Below are 16,060 nucleotides of genomic sequence, written 5' to 3' on the forward strand. Positions count from 1 at the left end.
TGTTGTTTTGAAGAGCAGCATCAAGCATGCATAAGTTTTTGGAGACAGAGAAAAATGTAAGCAGCCACCCTTTGAGTTTGGACTTGAGGACACCCCAGATCCTCTGAGAGATCTGTCTCCTTCCAGAAGCAGTGAGGTGCACTGTTGCTGTGACATGAGAGAGTCCTGCCCCCATGCTCTCTGGAGACTGAGGCTCTCCCTGTTTTATGCAGTTGGGCTCTCTGGACATCATGTGCTTGAGTTCTGCATCTTTTCCCAAATTCTACTCTATTCACTCTTATAATCACCAAGTTCTGTCGATATTATTACTCAAATGTCTACTTGTCTCTTTATGACTACCACCCTTTGCCAAGCAAGCTCCCCTGTAGGAGATCAACGACAACAATCACCAGGCCTCCCAGCAGCCAGATGGAGCTATTCAAAATGTAATGTGAGCTGGGCACAGTGTTGGTGCACACCTGTCGTCCCAATTACTAGGGAGGTTAAGACACGATGATCCCTTGAGTCCAGAAGTTCAAGGCCAGCCTGAGCAACGTAGCAAGACCCCATCTCTTTAAAAACATTTTTTAAAGTCAAAATGTAATGCGAAACTCACTCCTCCCTGTCGATCACCTTCATTATCTTCCCATTGCTTCCCAGGCATCAAGTCTCTGCCCATCTTATAAAACCATCTGTGTTCTCATCCTCCCTCACTCCAATTCAGCTTTCCAGGCTTCTTTGTTTCCCCACATATGCAAATATTTTGTATATTCATGATCTCTTCATCTAAAACATTCCTGGAGCCTGGACAGCTCCTCCCCAAGCCCTTCATGGGCTGGTTATTTTAATTCACACATATCTTGGCTTACCTGTCTCCTACCCAGAAGCCTTCCTTGAGAAGGCTACCTCAGGATACTGCTTTTTCAATTGCCAATTGCTATTCCAATTCTCTCATAGTCACATTATTTCTATCTGCAATGTGATTATGAATGAATTTGATTATTTGCTAGATTTTAGTCTATCTTCCCCACATCACTGAAAGCTCTGTGATGTTTTGTTCGCTTCTGAATACCCATTACAGATGGCACATAGTAGGCACTTAATAAACGTGTGTTGAATGACTGTACAAATGACTGCTGTGAAGTCATTTGGTAGGCAGGCCGTTCTTTTCCCTGTTTGTATAAGGGTGAGGGTGGCTTTGTACACCCATGTGTGCATTTTTGAGAATGGAGGAAGGATATTCCGCAGCTTGGATTGTTCCCTGCTAAAACCCTTCAAGGGCTCCCCATTGCCCCTTGGCTCAGCTCAGTTTGCAAAGCTGTCCAGGAACTGATTCTGCTTTCTTTCCTCCCCCTTTTCTCCCATTTCATTTTTCTACTCCTTCATTTGTGGCCTGTGTATAAGTATATGGATGCCCACTTGGGCTGGCCCCTTCTGTTCTGAATTCTCTACCTTGCTGACACCAGGATCATTTCATGTGAACCCCCCTCCAGAGAGCCTTGTCTGAGCCTCCATTTCATCCTTTTGGGTGAGCTGGGTACCCTCTTTTTGTGCTCCCTGCACTTTCCCCCTTAACCCATAGTCTCCCAAATGGGACAACTCGAACTTCTTTTGAGTAATTTGGAAAAAAAATTAATATATTTATTTTTTAAAATTTATACTTTTGTTCACTTTACAAGTTGCATAAAATACTAGCATGCCATTGCACATGTATTCATTTTAAAAGTGGGACTATAAAGGTATGTAGAGAGTATAGGTTCAAAAATGTATTACAAGGGTTCGTGATCAAAAAGGTTTGGAGAGCATGATGACGTTATACTTTTCATACTGCATGGCATTTGTCTGGATTTTGTCTGTCTATTCAAGATCTTTCAAGGAACTCTTGCGAGAAGAAACAGCATACACAGCCGCAGGTCCTTGAAGGTGATATGGGGATGGTTTTAGATGGTGCACAAAAGGAAGGAGGCTAATGCCTGCTGAGAACTCATTGCCCTTTGAATTCTCTTTTATTCTTCCTCATTTAAATAATGGGGGCTAAAAGTCTCAGCTGTGTGTCAATATGTTTCTAATATCTCTGGGTACCACTTGCTAGTTTCCCTTTATAATAGGGAGAGCAACCTTTAGGCTCAAGCCCTTGAAAATGCCTCTTATCGATATAACCAAAACCCAACAATTCAGCTTTACTTTCATTGCTCCTTTCCATTTGTGGTCAGTAATACTGCTATGATATTTAAAACAATGTATAATTTTTCTCTTGCTAACCATGCAGAGTTTCTTAAAATAAATTTATTTATAAAGAGTGAGTAAATTTTTTAAAATAAGCAAATTATAATACAGGTGAAACTAGATGTTTCAATCTCACGTCAGTTTGTGTAACACAAGGGCGACATAGTCAACATGACCTTTGAAACATAAAGACCCTGTAAGATTGTTTACTCTGGCCATGGCTAAATGTGTGACTATTGCAAAGTTCTTCTCTGAATCTATTGTAAAAGGGATAAAAATACTTACTCAATAGAGTGTTTTGAAGATGAGCATTAATATATTTAAAGACACTTCCCAATGCCTGCACATGATAATAGATATATGTTTATGCAATGAGCAAGTGCATGAGTAAGAATGGAATAAATCTGGGTAAATAAGTCAAGGAACCTGGATCCTCCTTAAAAGTCCCAACCTTCCTAGCTGGAACGAGTCAGACTCTGGAGAGCCCCATTCTCTCCTTCACTAGAGTCCCATTTTCACAGTCATTTGACATTTACCCAGGAGACCTGAGAAAGTTAATGAGTTTTGCCTAGTCCCTTAATTCTCCTTTGGAGTGATTAGTGTGAACAGAGAATGGAATGTGCATGAGACATGGATTGATTTTGTGGCTCTGCTGGAATTCTATTAGAACTTCACTCTCCATTTGAGTAGTCTCTACATAAAACTTCTGCCTTGGAAGCTGATGAGCTCCCCATACAAAGAAGTATTCAAGACTAAAAGAGATGAACACGTGACCCAAGCCCTGACTTTCTGCTTCTCTAAGAAACATTATGTTCATCATCCTGAAAACAAAGACACATTTAAGGGCATCTTGAACCAAGTCTTGAAAGCCTATTTCTAGAAGCTGTGTGTAGGCTATGCAGACATGACTTCACAGGCCAGTGTGCAGTTGCATCCCTATCTAGCACTTAACAGACACAGCTATTTTACTTTTATTTCAAATTGAAAGCCATGTTTTTAAGAAGTCAAACCACCTAAGACCTTCTAAAAGAAAGCAAATGAACTTTTTCTCTCCACATTGTTTCTCATTTTTTTAGTAGTCTATCCAGCTTCTTTCAATGAGAGCTGGATTCCAAAAGGCAAATGTGAAAACTTCCAGGGTTCCCAAGAAACAGTGTCACTTCTGTTGCATCGTGTTGGTCAAAACAATAACAGGAACAGCTTTGATTCAAGGGAAGAAGACTCCTTTTCTTGATAGAAGTAGTGGCATGAGTGTCCAGGAATGGGAGGAATTGTTGGTAGTTGTCTAGGTAGATAATCTAACACACACACACATATAATCCAAATCATGAAATGTAGGACTCACTTTTGCTAAACACCAGGCTCTGCATTAGCATCCGTCACACCTGATTTCTTCAAGGAATGTCTGTGGATACTCCATAGGATCTCCAAGGATAAGGACCTCACGTCCTTCCATTTTGCTTTCATTTCCATTTCCTTTGGAGACAAACACAAAAGAAAGTGGTTTCAGATCACAAGTACTCATGTTTTTGTGTGACTGAAAGGAAGGCCTTTGAGTGTCTGCATGTGTACTTGCGCATGGCACGTGTTCGTGCACCCATGTATGTGTATGTGGCAGGGAGATGAAGGTCATTTCAGACTTTATATTCAGATCTTGAGCTATCCTGTGATGTCTTGTTCTCAATTCAGCTTTTCCTGTCACTAACCCTTTGCCCAGACCATCCCTCACGCATGACTGACCTGCCTCGTGCACAAAACCATGTATTTGCTTTTCTGCAATTAGCAGATCAAGGTTCACCTGCTTTATGCTCTTCATAACGATTCTTCTGGCAAAAACAAGTCCAGCATTCTTGACCCTTCTCTATTCTGAAAGATGTAAGAAAACGGATAGGAATTTGCTACATATAGATCAGGTCATTGAGGCAGAGGAGAGAGGCTGTGTAAAGTTTCAGATCTGGAAAAGAGAAGGCCATGTAGCTATTTGTCAGAATTTCTTTTCTGGCTTTACTTCCCAAAGGGAGATTTCTATGGGTTTGTGGGATAAGATGAAATGGGCCTTCTGTTAAAAAAAAAAGAAAAGAAAAAAAAAAAAAGGGTGGTGCTGTACATAGAGAATAAAATATTGGCCAGGAGCGGTGGCTCACACCTGTAATTCCAGCACTTTGGGAGGCCACGGAGGGCAGATCACTAGGTCAGGAGTTCAAGACCAGTCTGATCAACATGGTGAAACCCCACCTCTACTAAAAGTACAAAAATTAGCCAGGCGTGGTGGCAGGCACCTGTAATCCCAGCTACTCAGGAGGCTGAGGCAGGAGAATTGCTTGAACCCGGGAGGTGGAGATTGAAGTGAGCTGAGATTACACCACTGTACTCCAGTCTGGGTGACAGAACAAGACTCTATCTCAAAAAAAAAAAAAAAAAAAAAAAGTAACAAAATAAAAATAAAAAGTTGAAGAAGAATTTGAGAATAAGATGACAACATAAAGGAATTGTTTACATTTGCATATTTATATTTGGTTTACCTTATTTTTGGCAGAAAATATAAGCACTAAAATGACTGTAACACAGTTCAGTGTCCTTAGCAATATTTTCTCCTTATTACCTCCTCAAGGCTTCATCTGTCAGAATGTAGCCAACATCATTTAACCAAAAGGGGGAAAATTTTCTATGTAAGTCAATACATGTATTACTCCATTCATCAAATATAGAGATCACTTTTTAAACACTGAACCTTAAGAAACAGTACATTTGTGATTGCAGAAACCAGTATAATCTCCCTCAAATTGCAAGCAGATATTATAAAGTGAAAACCACCCTTCGAAAATAAACCCTGATCAATGACACGAAAAGGTGGTTCTTTGTAAAGATCAACAAAATTGGCATACTTTTAGCTAGACTAGTCAAGAAAAAAGGGAAAACTCAAATGACTAAAATAATAAATGAAAGTGGGGACATCATTACCAACCTTACAGAAATAAAAAAAATTAAAAGAGAATACTATGAACAGTTGTATACCAACAAATTAGATAACTTGGATATAACAAATTTCTAGAAACATGCCAACTATCAAAACTGACGAAAGAAGAAATATAAAATCAGGATAGACCTATAACAAGTAAATACATTGAGTCAATAATTAAAACCAACCAGCAATCCAAAGCTGAGGATCACATGGCTTTATGGTAAATTTTACCAAACATTAAAAAAAAAAAAAAATCAGTTCTTCTCACAACTTACAAAAAATGGAAAAAGAGGGAACACTTCTCAACTTATTCTGAGGCCAGTATTACCTTGATGCCAAAGTCAGACAAACAATCACAATAAAAGAAAATTATAGATCAATATCCCTTGTGAACACTAGTGCAAAAATCCCAACAAAATCCTAGCAAACCAACTCCACCAGCATATTGAAAGAATTATACATCATTACCAAGTGGAATTTATCCAAGGAATGCAAGGTTTGTTAAAAATCAATTGATGTAATACATTATATTTATAGAATAAAGGGAGAGAAAGCCACAGGATCATATTAATAGATGCAGAAAAAGAATCGGACACGATCCATCACCTTTCATGTTGAAAGCACACAATAAACTAGGAATAGAAGGAAAATTCCTCAATCTGATAAAGAGCTTCTATTTCAAAAAAAAAAAAAAAACAACAAACAACTAATGTCATACTTAACAGTGAAAGACTGGACATTTTATTTATTAGAAACAGTATACTGATGTCTGTTCTCTCTACTTCTGTTAAATATTATACTGGAAGTTCTAGTCAAAGCAGTTAGGTCAGAAGAAGGAATAAGCACCCAGATTGAAATGAGAAGCAAAACTATGTCTATTAGCAGAAGACATGATTTTATGTAGAGAAAATCCTGAAGAATCTATAAAAAACACTATTAGAGCTAATAAACAAGTTTAGGAAAGTTGTAGGATACAAGATTAATATACAAAAATCAGTTCTACTTCTACACACCAGCAATGAACAATACAAAAATAACATTTCAAAAACAATTACATTCACAATAGCAACAGAAAGAATAAAACGCTTGGGAATAAATTTAACCAAGAAAGTACAAGACTTATGCACTGAAAACCACACACACTTTTGAAAGTAATCAAAGATGACCTAAATAAATAGAAACACATATTATATTAGTGAACTGGAAAACTAGAAAATATTGTTAAAATGACAATAATTAGTCATTGGGGATAATTAGTTCCCAATTAATCTACAGACTTCGTATAACTACTATCAAAACTAACTGCTTTTCTTTTTTTTTTTTTTCTGCGCAAATGGGCAAGTTGATCCTAAAATTCATATGGGAATGCAAGGAACCCTGAATAGCCAAAGGCCAGATGAATAACAAAGTTGAAGGACTCACACTTTTAATATTAACATGTAATACAAAGCTACATCAATCAAACTTAGTGGTACTAGCACAGAGATAGACATATAGATCAACAGAATAGAATTGAGAATACAGAAACAAACCTAAATATACATGGTCAATTGATTTTCAACAAAGTAACTGAGATCATTCAATGGAGAAAGAACAGTCTTTTCAACAAATGGTACTGGAACAATTTGCCATCCACAGACAAAAGAATAAATTTGAACCTTCTACCTTACACCATATACAAAAAACCTGAAAATGGATCAAAGACTTAAATATAAGAACTGAAGTCATAGTATTCTTAGAAGGAGACATAGATATAAATCTTTATGACCTGGATTATGTTATGGTTTCTTAAATATGACACCAAAAGCACAAAAAACAAAGCAGGAATGGTGGTGGAGGAAAGGGAAATGGTGCCACCAGTGCTCTTGGCCTTGGCTGGCTCTTAGGCCGCCCTTAGCACTCATCAGCTTGCTTCACATGTTTGTATGTTATCCTCATGTCTTTCTTCTCACTAGACCATGAGTATCTCCATTCCAGGCACCATCTTCTATTTAGTTCAATAAAAATTTATTAAGTACACACTTCATGGTTAGCATTGAATATAAAAAGGTAATTATAATGATGCATAATAAAAACAATAATAATAAAAATGGTAGATGCTAATACACATTGAGAGCTGGTTTTATGCCAAAACCTTTTCTAAGTACTTTACATATATTGGTTCATTTTGCAATTACGTTGGTGATTGCAAAATGAATTAATATTGGTAATCAAAGCAAAGTTGGGGTATATAATAGGTATTACTATTAGCATTATTCTTGTTTCCATTTTACAAATGAGGTAACTGAGAGGTCAAGATTCTTGCTTGAGGTCCCATAGCTAGTAAGTGCAGAGTGAGGACTTGAAGACCGCAGTCTGATTCTAGGCCCCGTGATCCTGCTCTTGAGGCACTTAGTAGATATTATCTTCTGCATTGAAGTCCCCTAGCACCCCTGGCTCCTTAAACAGAGGCAGACAGCAAGCAAGTATGGGACTGCAGAAAATAAAATGTGTGCATCCTAAATTATCAATCTTCAAAGAAGATCAAGAAGTTAGAGGGTAGAGGCTGGCTGCTTTATTAGTAAATATATAAAACACCATCATTCTGTTAAATTGATCATGAGATCTGAGATTATTATAATCTCTTACCACTAGACTGCAAGCTCCAGGAAGACAGGAACTCTTTTTCTTTAACTGTTTCAATTTTTTTTTTTTAAATTGCTGTCTCTCCAAAACCCAGGACAGTATTAAGTCTTTATGAACATTTATTTACTATTTCTTGGGTAAATATATAAAGGACAACATGTACTGAATGCTTACTATACATCAGACCTTGATCTTAGTGGGGTTCAGGTATTTATTAACTATTTTCTCACAACAACATTATACGGAAGGTATTCTTTTACCATCTCTATGATTTAATAGAGAGGGAATAACTGAGGCACAGATAAATTAAATTTCAGATCTATTCAACCTGAAATTGTTGGAGCCATCACCCAATCCCAGGCCATTTGAAAAAAAGCACCTTCATTGGTTTTTTTGTTTGTTTGTTTGTTTTGTTTTGTTTGAGATGGAATCTTGCTCTATCGCCCAGGTTGGAGTGCAGTGGTGTGATCTTGGCTCACTGCAACCTCCACCTCCCGGGTTCAAGCAATTCTCCTGCTTCAGCCTCCCGAGTAGTTGGGATTACAGGCATGTGCCACCATGCCTGCCTAATTTTGTATTTTTAGTAGAGACAGGGTTTCTCCATGTTGGTTAGGCTGGTCTCGAACTTCCAACCTCAGGTGTCCCACCTGCCCCGGCCTCCTAAAGTGCTTGGATTACAGGTGTGAGCCACCATGCCCAGCCACACCATCACTGTTAAACAATAACTTTATAGCCACATTATGAAGATGAATGCAAAACCTGCAAGAATTGGAAGCTGAAACAGGGACTGTCAGATTATGTGATGAAACTGCCAAAATTATGGCAGTTGGTGTTGTCCCCAGATCCTCAGGGGTACATGTTCACTGTCTCCGCTTGCCTCAAAATTGGTATAGTGTTGTAAAGCTTCCAGCTAGGGTATACGGAACATTCAAAGCAGGACTGTTGAACGTTTGCTCAACATCTCTATTCTTGTGTCTCATCTTTGAGGTCTTAAAGGGTGAGCTTCAGCTTTGAGAAGTGAATGGTTTCCTAGTTTGGTTTGTAGGCTCCAGAATGCACCAGGAGGAGCCTGTGAGGCCCTGATGGAGGGGTGGATAGTTGTTTTCAGTATCTTTATTACTCCCCACATCCAATGGTCTAGGTTCCATTTCTGTTGTTGAATTATATTATGTACTTAAGATACTGAAGGAATTAACCCAAAAGGAGGAGGAGGAGGAGGAGGAGGAGGAGGAGGAGGAGGAGGAGGAGGAGGAAGAAGAAGAAGAAGAAGAATAAGAAGAAGAAGAAGAAGAAGAAGAAGAGGAGGAAGAGGAGGAGGAGGAGGAGGAGGAAGAGGAGGAGGAGGAGGAGGAAGAGGAGGAGGAGGAGGAGGAGGAAAATGTGAGTGCATGAGAGTCTAACATCTTGGTGTCTCCATAAAAATGGGTAATTTGGCACTGTCCACCTTGTTATGTTGTGACTTCTTACATAAATACTCCCATCTTGATATTTCATTGGTGTCAAAGATTTCAGGCTGTGGAGTTACACTTCCAGGGTTCAAATACCATTTCTATTTAGAATTTGGACAACTTATTAGACATCTGTCCTTAGTATTCCCATGTGCTAAATGGGGCTACCCTTCATAACTATGGATCATTTATTGTACAAGTTCCCGGAATCATGGGCAGGCCATGATAAAGTTGGTACAGACTATAAATAAGTGTCATTGATTATTTGTGGTAGTCAGAGGTATGGGAGCTTGATATAATTACAACACTCTCAGAGCACGTGAGAAAAACTGATAGTATTTGCTCCTTGACTTGGGGGTAGAGTTTTGTGTTTGCTTTTAAAGCACTGGGGAGAAGATGTCACCCCTTTTGTCACACTGTTCTATATCCTTCCCCCTCTTCAGTGTCAGTTCATTTGCAACATCACCCTTGGTCAAGCCATGTATTTAGACTCATGGAAGGGGATACATGCGGGCCTATAAATGATAGGTACACAGCCTAGGTACTGAGTTTAGCTCTCTCCTGGGTCATGCCCTGCCCCAGCCTGGCTCCCTGAATGACCACATACCTCTTCCTAACATCAGTCCATATCCCCATCACCCTGGCCAGAGCGCTTTGTCTGAGCTCGCCTTGTCTGTAACAGAGCTAGGTCATCTTCCATGGGTCACCAGCAATTTCTGGTCTCGAGTGTGCAAGTTCCACATTGCCTGGGGTTGCTGCTGTCACTCTATCTCCGTATTTCTCTTCATCTCTCTCTGTCTGTCTTTCAGCTGCTTGACTGGAAGACAACACTCCAAACAGCATCCCAAACCAGCCCTTCAACTCACCAAAACTTCCCTCCTAACTTGTTATTACTCTTTTGTTTCTAACTCTTGCATTCTTCCCAAGCATAGGACTTTACACTCTCGTAGGACTGTCCTTCCTATCTGAAGCAAACATCCCCAACCCACATTTGTATATAACATGTGATGATTATAGTATCTAAAATGCATCAGAGCTGACTATGGGGCAGGCACTCTTATTCACAAGAGTGCTTGCAATTGTCAGAAAAATTGTAACACTGAGACAGTACTACCTCCATTTTATAGATATGAACACTGAGGTCAGGGAAGGAAGCAACATGCCATACAGGGCCAGAAAGAGGTACAGTAATCAAAGCCGGAGGTGTTTGACTCAGGAGCCAATACTCTTTTCTCTCTCCCAATATTTCCTTTATGGACACTGAGACCACCATTAACCATCTTCCCCATATGACCATTTAAGAATGACTTAATGGTATGGGGTTCCTTTTGGGGGTGATGAAAATATACTGCAATTAAATAGTGATGATAGTTACATAATTCTGTGAATATACCAAAAAGGATTGAATTGTGCACTTTAAATATACATTTTATGGTATGTGAGTTATATCTCAATAATAATAAAAGTAACCCATTCATACTCCTATACTCTAATGACTCAGCAAAGTTAGAGAGCGAATGTGAATAATTCATCACCTCTGATGGCTTTCCATCACACTCAGAAAAAGTCCAAATGACTTTCAGACATTTAGCAGACTCTGAGGGTGCCCGACCCTTGTCATCCAGCACTTACCCTTCCTGATCACACCTGCCCAGCAGTATCTCACTGTAAACACCTGCCACTCCTCACCTGGGGATTGTGCCTTCTTCAGAAGAGCCAGGAAGTATAAATAAATTTAATCTCAGGCTCCTTAAGGAGCCTGAGATGGGTGGAGGAGTAAGAAGCCCACTTCTCCTCTCCAGAGGAAGCAGGGTGAGATGTGCTACGGACAGCCCCCATGGGATTGAGCCCCACATGGTAGCCCAGTCAATAACACACCCTTAATTGGAATCTTTCCCCTCCCTCTCTCACTTCTCACTCTCCTTACTGTGCCCTCCCAAATAGCTATTTGTATTCAAAACTTCATCTTGTGGTTTTCTTCCAGCGAGACCCAACCTAAGACAAGGCTTTTTTTTTTTTTTTTTGACATAGCTGCCACCTATCTCTTTGACTTTATCTATAATTTGCTTCCTACCTGGCTAGGTTACACCCCTACTGAACTTTTTTCCCTTTCCAACACGCCAAGTTCATTCCTCCCTTAGGTCCTTTCCACTTGCGCTTGGTCCTTTTTGCCCATACTGTTGTACCTTAGTGGCCTCTTCTTGTTTTGTGGCCACAGCTCAAATGTCACCCTCTAAAAGAAATCTTTCTTGAACTCTGCCTAAATAATCTCAGAGCACCATTCCATACCCAACCAGATCTCATTTGTTACTCCAGTGCATCTCCACATAGCAGTACGTGCTGGAAGTTTTTGGTTTGCTCATCTAGCTATACAGTCTCCACCTTTCCCCACCCTCTTCTGTGCCCAGGGAGGCTGATCCTTATGGACTGCAGTAGTGGGTTCCCTGAATCTCAGGCTTCCAGCTGGATTTAGCTGAGGGAGGGCAGTCAGGCAACAGGAGTACGAATCAGAATAATGATGTCCCCAGTCCCCTTCCTGCTGGGCTGCCATGGATTAAGGACATGCTGCTTCTGAAGGTTGGGTTTGAATCAGGTGGTCCTTTCCTTTAAGCCTGGGTCTGGTAACAGCTCCCTGCAATTGCTAGCTCTGGGGTACTGCACCATCCTTCCTTTGTTCACTGTGAACCTACTCACACCTTTATAAATAGTCCTGTATGAAATTCTCCTTAATGATTCGATTTGTGCCATGGGTTTAGTAGCATGTGTGTGTGTGCGTGTGTGTGTGTGTGTGTGTGTGTGTGTGTGTGTGAGAGAGACAGAGAGAGACAGAGACAGACCTAGCTGTTAAAACTCACAATTAAATAGTTTTATTATTTTCAGCATTTACATTTCTGTTGTCTGACACCTTCTACAAGAATATAAACCCCACAAAGGGAGACACCTGGTATTCCTTGTTCACAGCATGACTGTATTCTCAGTAGCTGAAACCACGCTAGGCATAGATTAGTCACTTAATAATTTTTTTAAATGTCTAATGTATTTATTTGGAAATTTTTAGCAAAGAAAAGCTGACATGTTGCTAATGGATCAGGTTACCTACATTTCTTGGGGTGACCCTCTTTTTCTAACCCTGTTGCAGCTTCCAGGCAACGAGGTTTTCTGAGTTCATGCTTTTTTTTTTTTTTTTTTTTCTTTCAATCCCTTTGGCCCTGGATGCTGTGACACTGGGTTGCAAATGAGTTTTTCTCTGGCATGGATTCAGCTGTAAACTCCTTCTATTACAGGTTAATAAAACCTAGGAAATTACCTCCGAACAGCCAGAAATACGTTGTGGGAAAATGAGGAGACAGTTGAGAAATAAGGATTTGAGTTTTCAACATTTATGTTGGCTTTCACTCCTAATAAATATTTAAGTTAAATTGAATTTTACTTAACTTGATGACTATTTAACTTTAATAGTCATTGTTTATAGCAGTATTTTCAGCAAATTTTTAGTTAAGACTCTTTGGCTCTTAACCGAAATGCATTATCAGAAAACACCTTTCTCTTTCTACTATAAATTTATAACTGGAAGTTTACTCATGTAATTGTCGTGTGAAGCCAATTTCAGTTGTTTTTCCTTTGTAGAAAAACAGATGGAAAAGAACTCCTTTGCATTTGGAATTTACTTGGTAGGATTTACATCATAGGATTAGTTGGAAATCACGTAGGCAGAATGGTGCCCTTTTCCCAAGACGTCCATGCCCTAATCTTCAGAACCTGTGACTTTCCTTGGCAAAGAATTAAGGCAGATGAAATTAAGGTTGTTAATCAACTCAATTTAAAATAGGAAGTTTACCCCGGATTATCCAGGCAGGTCCAATCTAATGACAAAGGTTTTTAAAAGTGGAGGAGAGGGCAGAAGAGGAACCACAGAGAGATGTGATGTGAGAAAGACTCAACCCACCATTGCTGGTTTGAAGATGGAGAAAGGGGCCATGAGCCCAGGAATCCAGGTAGCCTCTAGAAGCTGAAAAAGGCAAGAAATGGGTTCTCCCGAGAGCCTTCAAAGGAAAGCAGTCCTGCTGACACTTTGATTTTAGTGAGACCCACGTCAAACTTCTGACCTCCAGAACTGTAAGATGATAAATCTGTTGTTTGAAGACACCAAGTTTTTGGTAATTTGCTACATCAGCCATAAAAAAACTCCTGTTGAAAGTTAACTGCATTCTCCCCCTAGAGGGGTAGCCATAGTATCTCTCTTCCACACTAGATATCTTTATTTTTGCATGAAATTTCAATCCAGCAAACATGAGCACAGAGTCACTTGGGTACACTTTTAAGTTTCCATTAAGTCATTTATTTTACAAGTATATAGAACATTCCAAGTATTCCCATCAAAATGGGAGGTGCCCATAAATTAAAGTCGATTTAATCTTTCAATTCCCAGCTCTTTTGCAAGAAGCAAAGACGAGAAAAAAAAATGCAAGCACCTAACATTGTGTTGAACATGGAAAGAATATAGACGTGCAGCTCTTCACTTTTTCCACTCAGCAGAGGTGGTGAATTGCAGTACCAGGGGTTGAGAGCCATGAATAAGATTAGACCTGAATTGTGAGGGAAATAGTAGACACCTAGAACAGTATGTTATTTTGAAATTTCATTTTCCTACTTCTTGCTTTCCTGCTTCCATGGTGTAAAGGGAGCCTGTGCTTCTTGACATGTTCCAGCTAGCTGAGACGCTCCGAGTGCGCCAAATGACTCAGTCTCTGGACTACTACCAAAGTTTTTTAGGATTGAATCCTGCTCTTATTTTCTAAGGAACAATGTTTAACTGGTCTCTGTGGCATGGTGTCAACTGACATCACCCTTTAATTGCAGATATGTCACGTTAGACTATCCCCAGTATTGAGGGAAGGATCCCAAGGCAAGTTAAACATTAAGATGGAGGTTGTGGGCACATTTTTTCACACTCCTGGTCAAGGGGAGGGCCCATGTCATGAGGATAGGTATATGTTGAGCCCTCTCAATCTGACCCCAAAAATGCTAAAGCAAGTCACATTTATTAAACAGCTATGCAGCCAGCCAGTATGAAAATCCCTCTGGAGGGTACATCATTTTGCATTCATCTATTTTAAGCAACTCTTGTGAATCAGATAGTGCTCAAAACATACCAAGCTCAGTTCACACCAAAAAGTGTTTTTTTTATTTCTCTTTGTGATTATGAATGTATGTACAATGAATTATGAGACTCAAAATAAGTATTCCCATATGATTGCTTAGGGATTTTGAAATTTAATATCTACATGGAAGATGATGAAGTCATCTGCCCAGTGGCCTCTGAGTGAGCAAGGTCCTGTGAAATAGATCCTGCTCAAACTTGTTTTTAGTACCAGGAGACCAGGAGTGAATACAGGGAGAGCTGACCTTTGTACGGGTCCTTTATAGAACTGTTGTCCAGATCTGATGTCACACAAAGTCACTAGTTGGCCCCAACTTCTGTTTTGCATGAAGAACAACACCTGACTTTATTATCTTAAAATGATGAGAGTTAGTGATCTCTCATACTTGTGAGAACTGAGAGAGGGGATCTACTGAAGGACCCCGGGGAGGTCTTACAAGGCTCTCTACTTCCTGGAGAATGAAGCTAACCAACCTGTAGGAGCCTTCAGAGAGGTGTGGAGACAAAAGCGCATCAACAGAAGACTTACTACATTGCTATTGGGGGTCTTTGGATTTTCCTGAAAAGAGAATTCAGTTCTCTGGCTGAGGGGTACACATTTTCCCCCTTTATGGGCAGATATACAGAAGAATGTAGCACAGAAGCCAGCTCCAAGTAGAAAGCCAAGAGGGGAAAATCAAGAAAGAGTTTATGAGCTATACATGGAATTGGGGGTATGGCGAGAATCAGACAGCAAAATGGCAGACCAGGAAGTGTCCATTTCAAGAAGGTTTTCCAAGACGTGCACAATGTGCACTGGACTAATTTAAAACAGCCTCTTTACTGTGAGTTTTTTTTTCTCAGTCCTATTCTAATGCCCATGTGTTGTTAGCTCTTTGAGTTTTATGGGTATGGTCTTCTGTTCCTAGTGTTTGACTGGTGAGCTCTGATCACCTGTGTCATCTGCCCCATTGCAGCTCTGCAATGAAGGAGGGAGGGAGCCAGGGATAGCATGGGCATGAAGGAGCAGGGGACAATTGCTTGGATGACAACTGCAGAAGGAATAAAAGTAGAGCAAGGGTCACATATAGCCTTTGTGATGGCCCCTTCAAAACCAGCTAACGTCAGCTTTGTCAGGGTCACCCCCCTGGACTAGGGACACTCCTCATAATCAGGACATCGTTTAAATACATTGGACATCATGTGCTGAGAAGCTTGTCATTCGGTGTCTCCATCAGAAAAATCATTGTCCTTTCCAATATAATAATACTTGATTTCAGGCAAAATACTAGGTACTTTCCATGTACTATTTAATATTTCCCTGACAAGCTCTTTCAAAGAAGCTCAGCAAACAACCCAGTAATTTGGCCAATGCTCTCCTGGATGATCTGGCTTTGTGTCTGTTTCCAAAGATACTGGATAAGGCTAATATGTATATTGTTTAAACTAAGGTCAGGTTTGAAAAGGACCTTGATATTCTAATGCTTGTGTTCTATACTTTTGTCACTCAGGATGACTTCATATTCTAAGGCTAAAAGGAGGTACCAAGACTGACAGGATGATCCCCATAGAGTTCAAATAAATTGGTGAAAGAAAACATAATTGTGATCCTCTCCGATTTAGCTGTGTTTGGTTTCATATAATCTTGCTATCTCCCTTAAGCTTAGGTGTGTTCCAGAA

At 39.8% G+C, this 16,060-nt stretch overlaps 1 long non-coding RNA gene across 1 annotated transcript in view; it reads right to left on the bottom strand.

Annotated features, from left to right (window-relative positions):
• Positions 1-1,826: 1,826 nt before the first annotated feature.
• LOC126943996 (uncharacterized) overlaps positions 1,827-16,060 on the bottom strand; it is a 30,255-nt gene continuing 16,021 nt past the window's right edge. The window contains exon 3 of the long non-coding RNA XR_007721925.1: positions 1,827-3,681. This is a non-coding gene — a long non-coding RNA (uncharacterized LOC126943996). The remainder of the gene's footprint in view (positions 3,682-16,060) is intronic.

The sequence above is a fragment of the Macaca thibetana genome, chromosome 20 (assembly GCF_024542745.1).
Source record: "Macaca thibetana thibetana isolate TM-01 chromosome 20, ASM2454274v1, whole genome shotgun sequence".
In the NCBI taxonomy this organism is placed as follows: domain Eukaryota; kingdom Metazoa; phylum Chordata; class Mammalia; order Primates; family Cercopithecidae; genus Macaca; species Macaca thibetana.